The sequence below is a fragment of the Crocodylus siamensis genome, chromosome 1 (assembly GCF_052110815.1).
Source record: "Crocodylus siamensis isolate JL-2025a chromosome 1, ASM5211081v1, whole genome shotgun sequence".
Lineage (NCBI taxonomy): Eukaryota > Metazoa > Chordata > Crocodylia > Crocodylidae > Crocodylus > Crocodylus siamensis.
In genome coordinates, this window is record NC_143395.1 from 238,904,357 (window position 1) to 238,921,094 (window position 16,738).

The window sequence follows — 16,738 nt, forward strand, 5'->3', positions numbered from 1 at the left end:
GGTCCAGGAGGGTCTGGCTAAGGGTGGAGACTGTACTCGAGAAAGAAGGTGGATAATAGGGTTAGAAACAGAGTCTAGCTATAGAATGAGATTAGGCTAGTAGTGGCTAATTACACAGAGAGAGACCCTACTCAAGGAATAGATATGAAAGATCGGGCCAGAATGAGGTGACCTGATGATGGGCAGGGGCACCTAAGTTCTCACTTTGGCTTTTGAGGGAAGCCTCACAAATTCATGCAAAATTCATGGAAGCTGTGGCAAGCAAGGACAGGACAAAACCGAGTGAGACCAAGTGAAAAGTGGGCCCAGTTTAGGTGCTAGGGACCACCAGAGCTGCCTTCAGATGAGGTCCTGTAACACCCACCCATGCTGCAGTTGTTCTTCCCAAGTAAAGACTTCACTTTATAAGAGAGGCCAGTTAAAAGTTTGGATAGAAAACAAAAATTGTTTAGTTGAAAAATCTTCATCTTCCATGGGAAATGTTGCTATTTTGTCAAAAGACTGAATACCCCCAGTCTGAAATATTTTGATTAAGAAATAGCATTGAAGTTCCTCGTGGAAGCCATAGTTTGAGTTTTCCATGTTCTTGGTCTCCTTGAGAGTCTCATACTTAGCCTGGAGAACATCTCCCTTGGTGCACTGCAGTCTGCAATTTCCTTGGGAAGTTCCAAGAAAGCACGTATCAAAGTAATTTATAACAGGAAATAGGCCAAAAACATTGATGCACAGATGGGAGTGGGAACATAAGGATTGAAAATCCCATAAAACACTATAGCATCATTTTGATTCATAACATTTCAGTTTTAGCTGATGAATTTCACTGGCAAGTCAAAATTTTCTAAAATAAAATTTTTGTGATTCTGTGGGAAAGTAATCTTATGAAACATTTGTATTTTTCTCTCTAAGTCCAGGTCCTCCAAAAATAATTATCTCAAATTTTTAATCTCTCTGTGGTAGATTTCAGAAGAGGGGGAGGGGGAGGGAGAAGGAAGGAAGGGCACAGACAGAAGTGATAAGTTTTGCCCTGTCTGGCCCCTGAAAGCACTCTGCAGCCATGACCAAATAGGCGTGCATTGCTGCAGAACACTAGAAAAATCCCACAAAAATCTGAAGCCTCACTGTATGAGGGTTCAGATGAAGACATTTCAAAACACAGTATCTTCTGTAACTTGTGTGTGGCTGCTTCCCAGCCTCCGAGCTGTTTTCAGAATGGAGGGGGAAAGGCAGTGGAGGGAATTTAGTCTGGGGGGTTTTCAGGACCCACTGGAGGGTGGGACAGGTGTGGAGGGAGGTGGGGTGCGCTCCAGTTCACCCATCCCACCCTGCAGCATCAGCTCTCTTTCCCCACCTTCCCTTCTGAAAATGGCATGGGCTAGGAGGGAGGAGGTATCTTTGCTAGGGGAAACCATCTGCAGGCTCGCAGCCAGCAGCTAGATTCTCCTCCCCCCAGAGCTGTCAATGAACTTCTGTTTGGTCCTAGGGATTGTTGTAACTCACAACACTTCTTACAAAGTGTTCTCAGTTACAGAGGGGAGCTTCACTTCTGTTTGTGCCTGAAATCTCAGTTACAGCACTTAGAATATGAATTGCCTTCCAGTAGATTAAAAAATAGGTTAAAATTCTATCTTCGTATATAAAAAATGTCTTCATTCTCAACCCTTAAAAATAACCTGGGAGATGATTTTCTGCAACATTCTTTTCTGGAGGTACTAGCATTTCATTTTGAACTTTAATTAGGAGTATTGAACAAACCCCACCCCCTCCCACCTCCTCCCGAAACAAAAAAAGTTTTAGAAATAACAAGTTTAAATCCAGATGGTCTGTATTGGTTACTGAAGCACACAGTTAACTTTTCTTGGCGATAGTGCTCTTCTCTTTATAAGCAGCTTCAGGTTTCAATCAATTATCTTGTAACTCTGGCAGCTTTCGTATATTACTTCCAAAAGTTTATGAAGTGCCATACAATATCTTCAATCTGAAAGTAATACTTTAATAGAAACTAAGGCATTTTTATGTTTTATTCCAGCCTATGGAATAATTGTCAAGATCCCAGTATAAGGCAGGGTTTATTTTATACAGTTTCATGCCCTACACATGCCTCCAAATTAAGATGTGCTACATGCACCTAATATGATTCTTAAGTTAATTAACTTGCCAGTTATTGTAAATCTTAAAAACAATGTTGAAAGTGGATGAAGTCAGTTTGGAATGAATTAATAGAGACAGTTTTGTGTTGCATTTCACGCTAGTATGGCAGTCCCATAAAGTTTCTCTTCCTCATTGCTTTGCATCTCACCAAGATGAATGTGCTATTTCCTTGTGTGCCTTCTATTGCTCTGGGGTTCTGCTGACAGGACATATTCTCTCCATGTGTGCCAGCTCTGCTCTTGCATACTGCAGCATAATACCACAGACAGAGCTGTGCATGTAGCAGTCACGCTTCTGGCATCCACACCCAGCTGTACAGAGGTTCCTCAGTCTGGGGAGAGGAGAGCAGCCCTGACTTAATAATAGTCATTGTAACAGGAAAATACAAAAGCTCATAGTTAACAAGTGACCTGGAGGGAAGAGGTGGGTCTTCTGGAGTACTACTCAGTAACACAACAAAAGCAAGGAACTTAGACAAAATAATAGAAAAACAAAGGTCAGTCACAAGATGTCTGGCAAGGCTTTGACTAAAGCAAGGTATTAATTTTACTGAAGAGTTCACCACTGCTTACCCCCCGGTTGTTATGAATGTTGTTGAAAGTACCATAGGAAACGATGTATTCTGAGGTCAACCCAGATTACTTCCCCATCCAAAGTCTCAAAGGAGATGTCAGTAAACAAATAGCTCTTGTGTAATAGAGTGCCTACCTTGGTTTCCTGGGGAGGAGACCTCAGTCTATGAGTTCTACAGATCACATTTAATTTAGTCATATTCAAAAGTATTTAGGGGGTTGTTTTTGCTCTGTGTTCCTAATAATGGATTACACCATTTTGTGTGAGGGAACCATGCTCAAAATAGCACCTGCTCTAGTTACTATTGCCATAATATCTGAATAGGTTGGGGGTTCTTGTTGAGCTAATATATACACACCGCTGCTCTTCTTCCTGGTCAGCCTGTCTCCCAAGTACATGTTGCACAATCTCCACTCCTCTTTCTCCACCTCCCACCATGCCCCAGTTTGGCTAGTGGTACTGCAGTGGGTTCAGATAAAAGAAAAAAAAAAAGTTGTTAATTTATGTGGTTAAATGTACAATGCAATAAAAATAAAGCAACACAAAAGTTGCTTTGTTTCCCAGTTTTATCAATGCCACATACTTTCAGTTGTTTTATCTATTCTATGATGAATATTTCCTGAAATGAAACATAATAACGTAAAGAGATTTTAAGCACTTAACTGCCTGTAAACATACTGCTAAGATTTGTTAACCTCTGTGATTCAGGACAATTACAGCAGAATTTTATCTGTTTTTCAGTGCGTTTTGTGTATGTCTGCCTTGGATTCCCTCTTCTGCAAACATAGTGTTCTGTTCTTAACACCAGTATTGCACAACAAAGTAGTCTTCTCTGAGCTACCCATACAAGTGTTAGGGCAGTTTTTGTCCTGTAGCATAGATATGCTGATGTTAGACCACCAGGGATGCTCTCCAAAGGGCTTGGAGGATACAAACATATTGGACATATCACAAACGGCAGCTAAAAACAAGGTAAAATTGGGCACTGAGGGTACTTAGCAAAGTCGAGCCTTTTATTTAGATGCCCAAATATTGTTTTGGCTGCTTACCTCATACTAGGAAGGCTAATATGAACATGCTGTATCCCTTGGTCTCTTTCATGATAATTTCAACTCCCAAAAAGTTCAGTTAAATGGCATTGGCCCAGATTACACTCTCATGCTTGTACTGACAGCAATATCAAAACGGTCACTTAGCATCTCTTTTTTTTTTTAATAATACTATTCAGTTAGGATGTCTTCAAGATTTTGGGGTCTTACTGACATACATCCTTAATGCCCAGTGCCTGATTTCAGCTTTTCTAAAACAGAGTGGTCTATTAGGCATTACCTCCCATGCATTGGGTGCCACTGTAAACCCACACTGAACAAATACACAGACTTGACAGTCATTAGTCCACACGCAAGGAAATAACATTGCAAAATATTTACCACTGATCATGTTTTATTAGTAATAAAAATGGATGTGGTATAGAAAACTTTTCACATTCACAAGAAACAGAAAAAGAAAACTAGTTTGAGAAAAAAGGATAAACCTTCAATCTTTTGTGTGGGATCATCATTTTATTATATGTTTGAACAGTGTTTAACTCTAGGAGTTCTTAGTCCATGACAACAAGTCCTAGATATTACCATAATAAGATAAGCAACCATCTTCTCAGTCTTTATGACCAGGTACAGACAATATAAGTGATTGGAAACCGGTCTGTACCTGTAACAGAAAGCAAGTTTGGTGTACGGGATTTGCCACCCCGCACCTCCAAAGGGTTGCTAGGTATTACATTTGCTACTGATCTAAACTACACTGCTTATGGAAAACCATATTAACTTTGATTCTGCCTCCAAGCATTTTGAATTTCTGTACCTAGCACACTAAAACAAAATCCCAATTAAGTTGTTGTCCCCTTAAACTTAAGTAGAACTGTGCACCACCCAATTTTCAGTTCATCTTTTCAAAAGGGGGATGTAAGTAGATTTTAGAAGGGTCATAGATTTTCATGCTCCCTGCACACACAAATGGATTTCACCAAGGACTTATATTTTGCAGACCTTCAACCTTGTGACAGAGTCTGATTTGTTAAGTTTTAAGCCTAGTTAAAAAAATAAGAGCATAATTGTGGGTCACCAAGATTTTCGATTTCATACAGAAGTGATTTGGTCAGTCTATTGTTTTGCATATTAATATAGGTCCAGGTATCCTTGACTACTTCAGAAGTACAATAGCAATTACAAGTTAGCTCATCAGTTTTTGTCCTGTAGCATATCTATGCTTGTGCTTGTGTGTGATGTGGAATACCTAGATCATGGGGGAAAATTGGAGATTTGATTTCAGAAGCAGCATTTCTCCATTTGTGAAAGAGTATTGGCTGACTGAACATCAGATTTGAAAATACAAGCAGATCTGTTTCCCCCTATTATTTGCCTTAGCCAGATATACTTTTATATTAAGATCATACCCCACCTTTTTTAACAAACTGAACCTGGAGGTACAGGTAGGTATGTGTTATGTTATAAATGATGATGTTCTTATTTTAGTATGCATTTTGACTCATCTTATCCCAAATTCACATTTCTCTTTTCTAAGCATATTGGCTCTTAAACTACAAGCTGAAAACTTTTAGGTGGCTCTCCCTTTTTTTGTTTTGATATTAAATTATAATCACCAATGGCATCATTGGGTCTTTGCTGGCATCATATCAGTTCAGGTCAACACACTTAAATATCAAGAATTTTGATATTTAATAACAGAATTTTCCCTGGAACTTCCTGATTCTTCTGTTTCACAGAAATTGCTTTTTTTGCCAAAAAGTTATTTAGACAGAAAATCCCCAAGTAAACCTTATTCACATTTTATCATGACTGAAGAAAGCAGTTCAAAGACTTTCAAAGGAAAAGCATTAAAACACTTGCACATCTCCTCCTGGATTTCCATTTGAATTTTTTCTACGGTCATCAGCATGTATGTGATTTATGGTAGCATTTGCTTTTACATTTTGTCATTAGTATTGACTTTCCATTTGATGATCTCTAATGGATAATCAAGGTTAACTAAAGGATAATCAATTAATTTGCATTAAATGGTATACAGAACTACATTTCTTACATATCCATGTACAGTACCTCTTTCTACTTCCCTTGGAGCCTCTCTCAGACAGGTAGCTGAAGAGCAATTATTATTATTTAGATTTTCTTTATTCACCTGATATTCTGGCAAATAATTTTCTAGGTTCAACAGACAAAGGAAAGATGTCATATCTTCAATTTCCATTCGTTCAATATAATTATCATGTGGTATTCCTGGTATATTTTCGATGATATTATGCAATCAGGATGGCAGGTATGAAGTAGATGATACAGAGATATTTATACCTTGACCCATAGAAGAGTCCCAGAGGAAGAAACAAGACAAATCCTAAGAAAGCTAAAATGTAATAATTATACCTGATTTTCAGTTGGTAAATCAGCACAACTCTGTTGACTTTGGAACACTAGATATTCACACCATCTGAGGAGTCAATTCATGACATCTCCAAGAAATGTCTCCCTTTGGAGAAAACTTTGAATTGAATCTTTCTTAGACAAACTGTTACTTGAAAGCAGATCTAGTGTAAACCCAGAATCTAACACCATGCAGCCCAGAAGCAGCACAAGACAGCCACAAGAAATAAGAGTATGGAGTAATATTGGCTTTACCAAAACTGATGCCAGAGCTGAAGTTAGTTGAGAAACACTGATCCAGGTCTATTACTACAGTTCTCAATTTTGCAGCATTTTTATAGCTCCTTGATTGGAAGGCACCTCATTATTTCCCTTTGTTTTTAACTCTAAGGTAGATTTTATATATATGGAAATAAAGACAGAAAGATGATTTTTTTTTGACTTTTTATAAATGTTTACTACAAGGAAAATGGGTAACAATACAACAAGACAAAAGAAGACAGCTCACATAAGGGCCCAAGTGCAAAAAACAGAGCCTGGGCTTGCCCTCAAGTTCTGCCTTCACAGTGGGAAACAAAGATATTGAATACCACGGCAGTCCACTAGGGCTCTTGCTCGTTTGCCAAGAGAGGGGAGGGGGAGTGTTATAGTGAGCAGACCAAATAGCCACCCTCAATGCCGCAGGGCATCATTGGAATTGCCCACTGCTCCTGGAAGTGGGTACTGTCTGCTGGAGAACCACAGGTTTGAATCGCGATGGGTGTTCCTGGACCAAACACTGGAAGAGTCACAGGGCAGCAGCAGAATCAGCCCCCAGTGACCCGGCTCCTACAGCTCTGGAGGGTAGCCATCTTTTGCAGGTGACACCCCCTTTTAGATACTCAGCATGGAAAAGAAAACAGAAGAAGTTATGCTGATGTTATACTAGTTACCAAGAAGCAGAGAAAGTGTTTGCTTACAGTGGCACACAACATTTAAGATAGACCTTGTTGTACTTCATCATCATATACTTATTGTATATCAACATGAATTTGCTCTATCCCCACTTCTTTGAGTTACCCATACAAGTGGTGGGAAAGTTTTTGTCCTGTAGCATATCTATGCTTGTGCTGTCAGCTCAAGCATAAGAGTGTAATACGGGCCAATGCCATTTAACTGAACTTTTTGGCAGTTAAATAATCATGAAAAATACTAAGAGATACAGCCAGCAAGTTCATATGAGTGTCCCTAGAGGTAAGCAGCCAAAACAATATTTGGGGATCTAAATAAAAGGCTTGACTTTGCTAAATGCTCATTTTTTACCCTGGTTTTACCAGCCATTTCTGATACGTCTGATATGCTTGTATCCTCCAAGCCCTTTGGAGAGCATCCCTGCTGGTCTAGTTAAGAAAAAATCAGTAAGAAAGGCTTTTTGCGGAAAGTTCACCTGTTTTGTATCTGTCTTGATAGCATGGCAGCCTGACCCTTTGGCTAAATTCTATTTTTAAATCCTCACTAATGTTTGATTCGGAAGGATTCCCTGTGAGCAGTATTCCTTCCAATCAAGCCTATATATATATATATTTTTTTTTTTAAATCTGATTTTTTCCCCTTCTGTTTACTTGGAAAAAATAAATACAACTATGCTGTGTTCCTTGGCAAGCTTGTTTTGTAAGCGTACATGTTTATTTTGCCTGGACCTCAAAAAACGAAGAAAAAGGCATGTTATAACTGTAAGGCAAATTGCTCATTAATCATATTTTGCAAGAGACTGAAAAAAATTCAAGTCTTAAGACTCTGTTTAAAAAACACCCTTCACATTCCTCAGATAAATAAAAAATATTTCCATAAATTCTACAGCACCTTCATAAATCACTTGGGTAAATTACTCTTTCCCAGATAATATATTATGTTCAAAATACCCTGTTAGCCGTTTTACGATTAAGTAGTTGGTTTTCTTTCGAAGTACAGATAAGATTTTATATAGTTGGTAATATTAATAGAAGTAATTCTTGATGCTGAAAGAAGTGTGCATGATAAAATATTGTTTTTCTGTAATTGTTTATTATGATGTATTTATATAAGCATAAATTAAACATGAGAATTACATTGAAAATATTATCACCATCACTGCTGCTTTGCTGGCTACCATTGGCATTTCAACTAGGGCTAATTAGCATCAGTTTTTCAGAGCACTAAAATAAACATCACCAGTAATGGTATTAACTTGACTATTTTCTTGTACTTATTCTTTTGGAATACATACTCATCAGAAACACTGCTGGGATAGTTAAATTTAAGAATGAAAATTTCTTCCTGTTCAGCAAGCCTGCAGCCCGGATTACTAACTTTTCAGCTGAACAGTTTTTTGTTCTTTGTCAGATGATTTATTTATTACATTAATTACAGTTTTAACCATCATAGAATTTAAATATCTAAAGTGATGCTACATGCCTAAGACCAAGTGCTTAGATTTAAAAAATATCTGTTTTCCAACCGAATGACAAATATTGTGACACAATTTGTTCCAGCTGTCCTGCTATTTCTATGTGTATTAATAATCTTACATAACCAAAGAAGGCGTCTGTGACACAAGATATTATTATACTGAAACTGACTTTCAGTTTCTTTTATGTTTAAGACTTATTTTGGCATTGAAATGCCAAGTCAATTTGTAGAATTGCCCTGTCTTCTGTGTTCTTAATCTTGAAGGAAGTTGGGAGGGGGAATCATTACAAAAATGCTATCTTCCTTGAATATATCCAAACATCAAGTGAAAAGGTCTCAATAGTTTTACTTCATGTGAGAGAGATGTGGTGATTAACTTGAAAAATGAACAAAATTACAGGTCAGGATTCTCTTTTGTCTGGTTTCCATGTGATCATAGGTTTTGTTCAGAGGAGATTGTCTGCTGTGTTGAATGGTAAAGATAAGTTGCTTAGACTTCCAAGTGTTGGTAATATGCGTTTAAGTACTTCCTTTCTTTGTTTCATAACAAGACCATCTCCCTTTTCACTGTATGGTTTATATTGTATATAGATATAATATGTATATCTAAATCCTTGATAGTGGCATCTAAAAGATAGGCTGTAATTTAATCACAAGTTTATAAAATTCTAGGTGAGGTGATGTGTAACTAATAGGTTTGGACTAAATGTGGCATGCTTTCTAATTAGTTGCACTGAAAACTGAGAGGGATTCACCTCCTCCAAAACTTTAACTTTGTGAAGAGGGTTGGCATAAGTTCTAGGTCCTACTTACCCTTTATAAGGGCTTAAGGGGTAATAGACCTTATGTCTGCTATCAAAAGGGTAACATTTAAATCAGTGAGAACATATCATTGAAAGCCCAAAACTTCTTTTCTGTGCAATCTTGAATTGTAAGTAGTTATGCAGAAAAGCAGACACACAAACAGCCTCTAATTCATAAATATTGTTGTCTTTTAAAATTTCAGAGTATCAGCCTCCTTTCAATGTTGTGATCATTTTTTAATTTGTTGAAGTACTCTCTACATAACTTTATTTACACAGTGTATGTGCTGCCTAACTAAAGTTCAGGGTTGTTTATAGTAAGAGAACAGAACATCTTAAAAGGACAAGTAGGATATCAAAATAAAAGAGATCCACTAAACAACACCTCAGTCTAGCTTTGTTTGCTAGATGTCTGCCTAACTAGGACAGTTGCACAGCGCCTCTGAAAAATGTACTGGCTTGGGTTCTGGCAGGCCTCGAAGGAGGAGTTGCAGAGCTGAGGTATAACCGCTGAGAACAACTTCCTGTGTGTTTTTTGCCAAACACAACTTGAAGTGGTGATTGTACTTCCTCTGCGGGCTTCCCTTCTTTGCTCCATTGGTTTCTAATTTCATGTTAAAACTTTTTTAAAGTTTTGAGTACTCTTACAATCTTCTCATCTGTCTGTTATGTCAACCTCACAGGCCCACTTGGCCACACATGCCAGTCCTGGAGATTTAGTTTTTCTTTGTCTCCTACAAGCCTCACTTGGCTTTTCTCTGCTACAGAGCACTCTCCATTTATTTGTTCCTTCAGAAAGCTCACTTCTTTCATAATGAATACTAAAAGTCTACTAACAGCTTATATATGTAAAAATCATCTTATATATGTAAAAATTACAGTTAATGCTTACTGGAATTCATATATATTCCCGGCCCCTCTGCTTTGCCCACCCACCTTGCCCAACTCATTATGAGAAGCAAACTGTCCACTGCTCAAAAGACATCAAGTGGAACCCAGCCTTGCCTTGGCAAGATCTATTTCACCTGCCAGCATATCTCTGCTGTCACTGCTGCCAACACTGCCCTACTCCCCACAACTAAACCATCAAAATCCGTGGTTCCTACATGTATCCCAATATGTGATATACCTGCTTCAGTGCACCATATGCCCTCATGGCAATGGTGTGGGTGAAACTAAACAGCATCTGTGCACCACTATGAACTCTCACAGAAAAAATATAAAGGACAGATGCACACACTGCCCCCGGAGCATATTTTTCACAGAATAACCACTCCCGCTTTGATCTCACTATCCTCATGCTCAAGGAAAATGTACCTGATACCTTTAAATAGCATATTTGGAAACAAAAATTTCTAAGCAAGCTGAATGCTAAGAACCAAGGACTAAATATTGATGTTGGTTTTATGACATATTATATTTTACCTGACTCCTGAATTTTTTCCATACCTAAAGGGTCATAATGACCCCCTCCCCACTCTGCTGCTCCTCCCCTCTTTTTGGTAGACCTTGATCTCCTAGCGATCTCCTTTTCTTCTGCTAATTGTGTGTCTGTTACTCCCTGGCAAATTTTCTCCCTCCCTCCCACAACTGTTCTTTACTATGCTGTGTTTGTTCTGATTAGACCTGATGAAGAATATCTTGCATTCAAAAAGTTGTCTAACTCTATCCCAGTGGCACAGTTGGTCCAATAAAAGATATTACCCTAAGAAATCCATGTCTCTTGCACAATTTCTGGACCATCATGGCTACATCACTCTTGCACTACTGTTAATAATATTAAGACACAGAATCAAATGAGGAGCAGACAGGTCATAAGGAGATAGGAAGTTATGCTAAAGTTTCAGGTGACAGTTATGGGAGATTTGAGTTGTAGAGGCATGATGGTAACTGAATCTAGCATGTCTGATATAACAATAAATAGAAAACTCTAACAAATCTGTCAGAATGACGAGGATTTATCATCACTGTGGTCATCAGGAATTCTGGCTTTCTCTGTTTAAAAATCACAGATTCTCTGATTAAAAACACAAAATCTCTGATTAAAAACACCAAAATCTGCATCTGACCATGATTAAAATGAAATGCTGCTATATATCAGTTGAACACATTCCTATTGATATATTTACAAATATTTAAAGCAGTTTAGGAGCTACTATGCCTCAACCACCGTAATAAAATACATTTTCAATGCCTACAAATGTTGGCATTTGATTTTGAGTTTATCATGCAAAATCAGAGCTCCCCATACTTAATTCACTCACCAGAAGGTGGGTCCAGCTGTGGCTGCTCCCCACATCCCCAGTGCTTTGTGGCACTGAGCAGCCCTGATGTGCTGGAGCCCTGCTCATGCCATTTCCCCTCACTCCCCACCTCCAGCCCTGGGGCTGCCAGGGCTACGGGGCCAGGGACCCAGATCTGTAGCCCCCTGTCCCCCACAGCAGTGTTCATGCCCTGGCTGCCACTCATGGGAGGCAGTGGCAGCTGTTGCAAAGCTGAGCATGGAGCCCAGTTCCCCTTCGCCATGGGTGGCATGCCCGGAGTGGAGCTTATCAGGGAGGTGGATGTCAGCTTCCCACTCAGGCCTCAGGCTCCCCACTCTACTGCCCTCCCCCCGGGGCCTCTGCAGCCTAACAGGCGGGACCTGGCATGGCAGGGTAGAGCAGGTTTGGATGGAGAGGCTCCTGTCACCACTGGGAGCTCCATGTTGCCCTGATGAGGTACCCCCTGCCCACCTGGCAACAGCGTGGGTCACAGCTCCATGCCACCAACCCTACTGCTGCTAGGTGGCAGGGGTACTTTGCCATGGCAGCACGAAGCTCACAGTGGTGGCACCCTGTTTCTCCATCCCATTCTGCTGTGCCACACGGGGTCCTGTCTGCTGGGCTACAGAGGCCCTGGAGGGAGGGCAGCAGGTTACCCCACAGCAGCCCCCCTGCCCCTCACTTCCCTTAGGGGGCAGAGGGGGGGCACACACATCTGGGGGGCATGTGCCCCCCATTTCTCCCCTGTGTGTGTGGCAGTGGGGAGACAGCCCCCCCTCTGCCCCCTAACAAGCCACCCACAGCCCTGTCTTGCTCCCTGCCCAGAGCTCTGGCTGCATATTCCAGCCCCAAGCCCCATGCACTGCTCCAAGCTGGACAACAGCCCTTCCTAACTCCCACCTTCCCTTACTATGGGGGTCTCTATTCCTGTTCCCCCCACGGGGAGCTGTGGGGAGTTACTTGCAGGGATCTGCTCTCCAGACTGCCTGGCAGCCATGTACATGTGTATGTGCACACATGCACATGGTGCCCCCTGCATAACTGCCTTTCTGCTTCCCCCAGCTCCTTGCAGGCTGGAACCAACCATTTCCTAAAGTTTTCTCCTTTATAGAAGGAAATCTGGGTTTCCTTCCTTAAAATGACAAAACCCAGGTTTTGCCACATTTTTTCATGGCAAACAGAATATCAGGATCCGTGTTGGTCAGTCTGAATGCACGTTGTAACTCATTTATCCAGTTTTGCATGTGTGCACTTTTTGGGACAGGCACTTTTCTCTTTCAGCCTTTGGAGACATTCTACTACTGTAAAATAATAACAGTCTACAGGGCTTACATAGGAGTATATATTACCCTCTGCTAGTGGGAAAGAATATAGAAATGCCTCCAGCTACAAGGAGGTAGAAGATGATGCTGATCTAGCATGCCCCTTCTAGTTCTGATGTGATAGGACTACTGTCCCAGCTACTGCAAGTACCGAAGCTACTAGCAGCTTAATGCTGAAAGACCCTTATGTTTAGCAAAAGTAGATTTACCACTGGACAGTGCTAATAAGCTGAAGTACAGGCATACAATATCCCTGCAAAAAGGTGGCTTTCTATCAAGATGAACTGGGCAATAGATATTTATCTAATTCCCAGCAGACCTTAAAGCGCTGATAACTTCTCTGGTCTCACACTCTTCTATCATCTACTAAAATGGGAGATATGACCAAGGACTTGTTGACTGAAATGTTCGGTTCTCATAACATGGTAACCCAATAAATGTTACAATTCCTATTCACTCTTTTAACATTTATTGTATTTATTATGTTTGACTTCTGATCCCTTGACTGATCTCTTCATATGGTTGAGACGGGCCAGGGGAATGTTCCTGTTTTCAAAGCATCAGTTCAATAACTATAGTCTTTGTATAGGACTTAGGTGGGTCCAAGATGAACAGTTGCTCTTGTGCTAATTCACTGCCTGGGATGAGTTTTACTCTAAGTAAAATAACAGGTTGTAAAATATTTTAGTTTATAAAACTAATTAAGAAGTATGATGTTGTGTAGTCAGAGAAAGAAAAAAATCTTTGATCAGGTTTCCCAGTAGCAGGTGCTTCTGCAATAACTACTCTAAGAATCATTATAAAATATAATGGCCAAAGGAAAATATCCCTCTTTTTTTTTCATAATCCTTACATAACCAAATCAACCTCATCCCACTGTGAAATAATTTTATCTTTGTCCACTTGTTATCACTTGAGGTTTTCCCCCTGATTCTCAGCTGTATTCCTTGTATCTCTTCTCTGCACGATACTTTAAGCTCTGCTCCAATTTATTTATTTAGATTTTATGCACAGGGATAAGTTATAACTCTCTGAAACAGAGCATCTCATTTTCCAGGACACCCCACAGATATCAGCAATTATACCAAAATACAAAAGATTTCCATCCAAGCAAATAATTTGTTTTCCAGTGAAGTATAAAGGATGTCTCACCTCTGAAGAGGGATTTTTTTCTTTGTTTCTTTCATAACTGTGAGTGACCTGTGAGACCCATCTGGTCTTCCCACAAATGAAAGAAAGAAAACCCTTCCAGGGTAAATTATTACTTATTTTATGAGAAAACAATTTTAAATTAAAAAAGGAAAGTGTTTGGTTTTTATAACTGCATGTGTCTGATTTGAATTGCTTCCTACTAGTATTATTACACTCTCTTAAAATGTTATATTGTGTAATATCTTTATGAAAAGTATAAAACACTTAACTACCAGTAAGCAATAGTCTGAATATTATTCCCATACAGGAAAAATAAATAAATATAGGGCCCTATTTCTCAGTAGGTTCCAGCCACTTTGTGATTCTTAAACAGAGCATAACTACTAGATACCCAGCTTTAACTATTCAGCTAAAATAGCTTCCACTACAATGCTTCCCATGTAGGCAGCTGGACACTGTTACCAAGCTGAAGTACAGGTTCACATACAAACAGACTGAGCTAGGTTCATTGCCACTGGGATAATTGTCCATAATAGTAGAGGAGCTACTCTGGTGATTAGCCAACACAGTGCAAACAGGTATAATCCAGAAAGCATACACATAAATGGTCTTCATTTTACCTGTCTTCATTTTAACTACTTGGGCTTTACATAAAAGTCAAAGGAGGCTGCAAAGGAACCAGGTAGGAAGGAGTGGATTGTGGAATAAGCAGCACTGCTAAACTTCCACCCATGCACAATTCAGGAACTCTAAACCAGTGCATAGTTGCAGCTACACTGGGCTGCATTCCTGTCACTCAGCCTGTGCACTGGGGTTGGGGGCTGGAGGGGGTAGTTTAAACAGAAGCCTGTCAGGAATCTTTCATGCTAAGGCACTCAGAATGGTTATCAGAAAATGGCCTTTTAGGAAAGCGTCACTTGTAGGGTTCATGGTACCTTTATATCCTAACACTCAAGTGTGCATTTAGTGTTCCAGCCATGCTAGAACCTGCCACAAAACATGGCTCCTTCATTTCAATCCAGTCCTCCAGTAGAGACATTCATGTAACTGGTACTTCACAGTAAAATAAACAAAACCTGAGTTCTAAGCAAAGTGCTTTGAGATATGGTATGATCTCCATTTTATAAAGAGATACAGTGACTTAGGATCATAGGGAAGTAGAGATGGAAGGGAACTCAGGAGGCTATCAAGTGTAGCCCCTTGCGGTCCTGGAACCAGGAGCAGACCAATGTGTAGCTAGTGTTCTGAGTTCCAGCCCACAGTTGTGATCTCAGGGGCACCATGCATTCATTCTGGTTTTATTACTAGACATGTTTTAAAGTTATTTTCAAACTTTAATTTCCTTTGTAGTTTGTTGATCTAAAAAGCACTAAGACCAAAGAAGTGGGCCAGTCATTCTGCTCTTGGGTAAATCTGTAAAGTTCCTTTAACTAGACTCTCAGTGATGGTGGTGCAGGCACCTACCCTGGAATCTTCAAAAGGAGACTGGATGCACACCTTGCTGGGGTTATTTGACCCCAGCAGTCTTTCCTGCCCACAGCAGCAGGGCTTCCAGCCCTAAACTTCTGTAAATCTGCATGAATCTGTTAACTTTGATGTGTATAAAAAGCTACATGTCTACCTGGTAGAGAGTGCCTCTTTAAAAACACAAACTTTCCAGTAACTTTGACTCCATGAACACCTTATGACTTCAATCTGCCATACTGAGCCTGCCTGAGGTTCTATACACATTCTGAGCCTACCCTGGGTGCTGAAGAGCAGCTCCATGAAATATTTTGGGCATGAATATTTTGAGTCCTAAACATTATCCAGTATGGTATATGTGTGCTCGTAGGGAGTAGACAGGAAAACAAAGAGGCATAACAAGGTAGCTCCATGCAGTGGCAGTGCACTAGACAGTACTGGTTGCCATGCTGTTTGCAGTGGCAGCACGGCCAGCCACTAGCTGAGATGGCAGCTATTTTTGTGCCTCCTCTCCAGTTATGCTACTAGGTAAGGAACCTAAAGTACTTCAAATTGCATAACTCAGTTTCAGCAAGTGACTTTTTCATTCATTTCTTTTTCCCCGTTAAATGAGAGAATATGTCCAACTTCAAAATGGCTGTATTGCATGCACCAGTGCTCCCCAACTCTGCTGCATCACGTTCATATTCCCCCACGTGGCATGGCATCCCACCTTACTTTCAGCTCCATGTGGGCTTCCCCGAGGCACCACACTACATGGGCACTCTAGGATGCCAGCTTCCCTGGCAGAACAGGCTATACCATGCTATCCTGATCTGTGCCCTGAGGTGGCGGCATCTAGCAGAAGCTAGCAGGAGGAAGGGGGAGCCTTTGCCCCTGTTCCTGCTACAGCTGGAGCAACAGAAGGAGCAGTGGCCACATGGGAGCCCAGAGTCTGAATACTTATCCCTTGTGGGTAGCCAGTTGGACAGCCCTGGTCTAATGTAAATAATTGGTCTCAATGTAGGCTGAATTTTGTTACTCTTTTATGTCCTTAAGGTTCTTTCTTTCATTGCTTCAGCCATGCATTACTGTTTGAAGGCCAGTGCTCCATTCTGGTTTGAGCTTCAGGATGGACAGTCATGAGCAATTTGTTCCCATGACTCCAG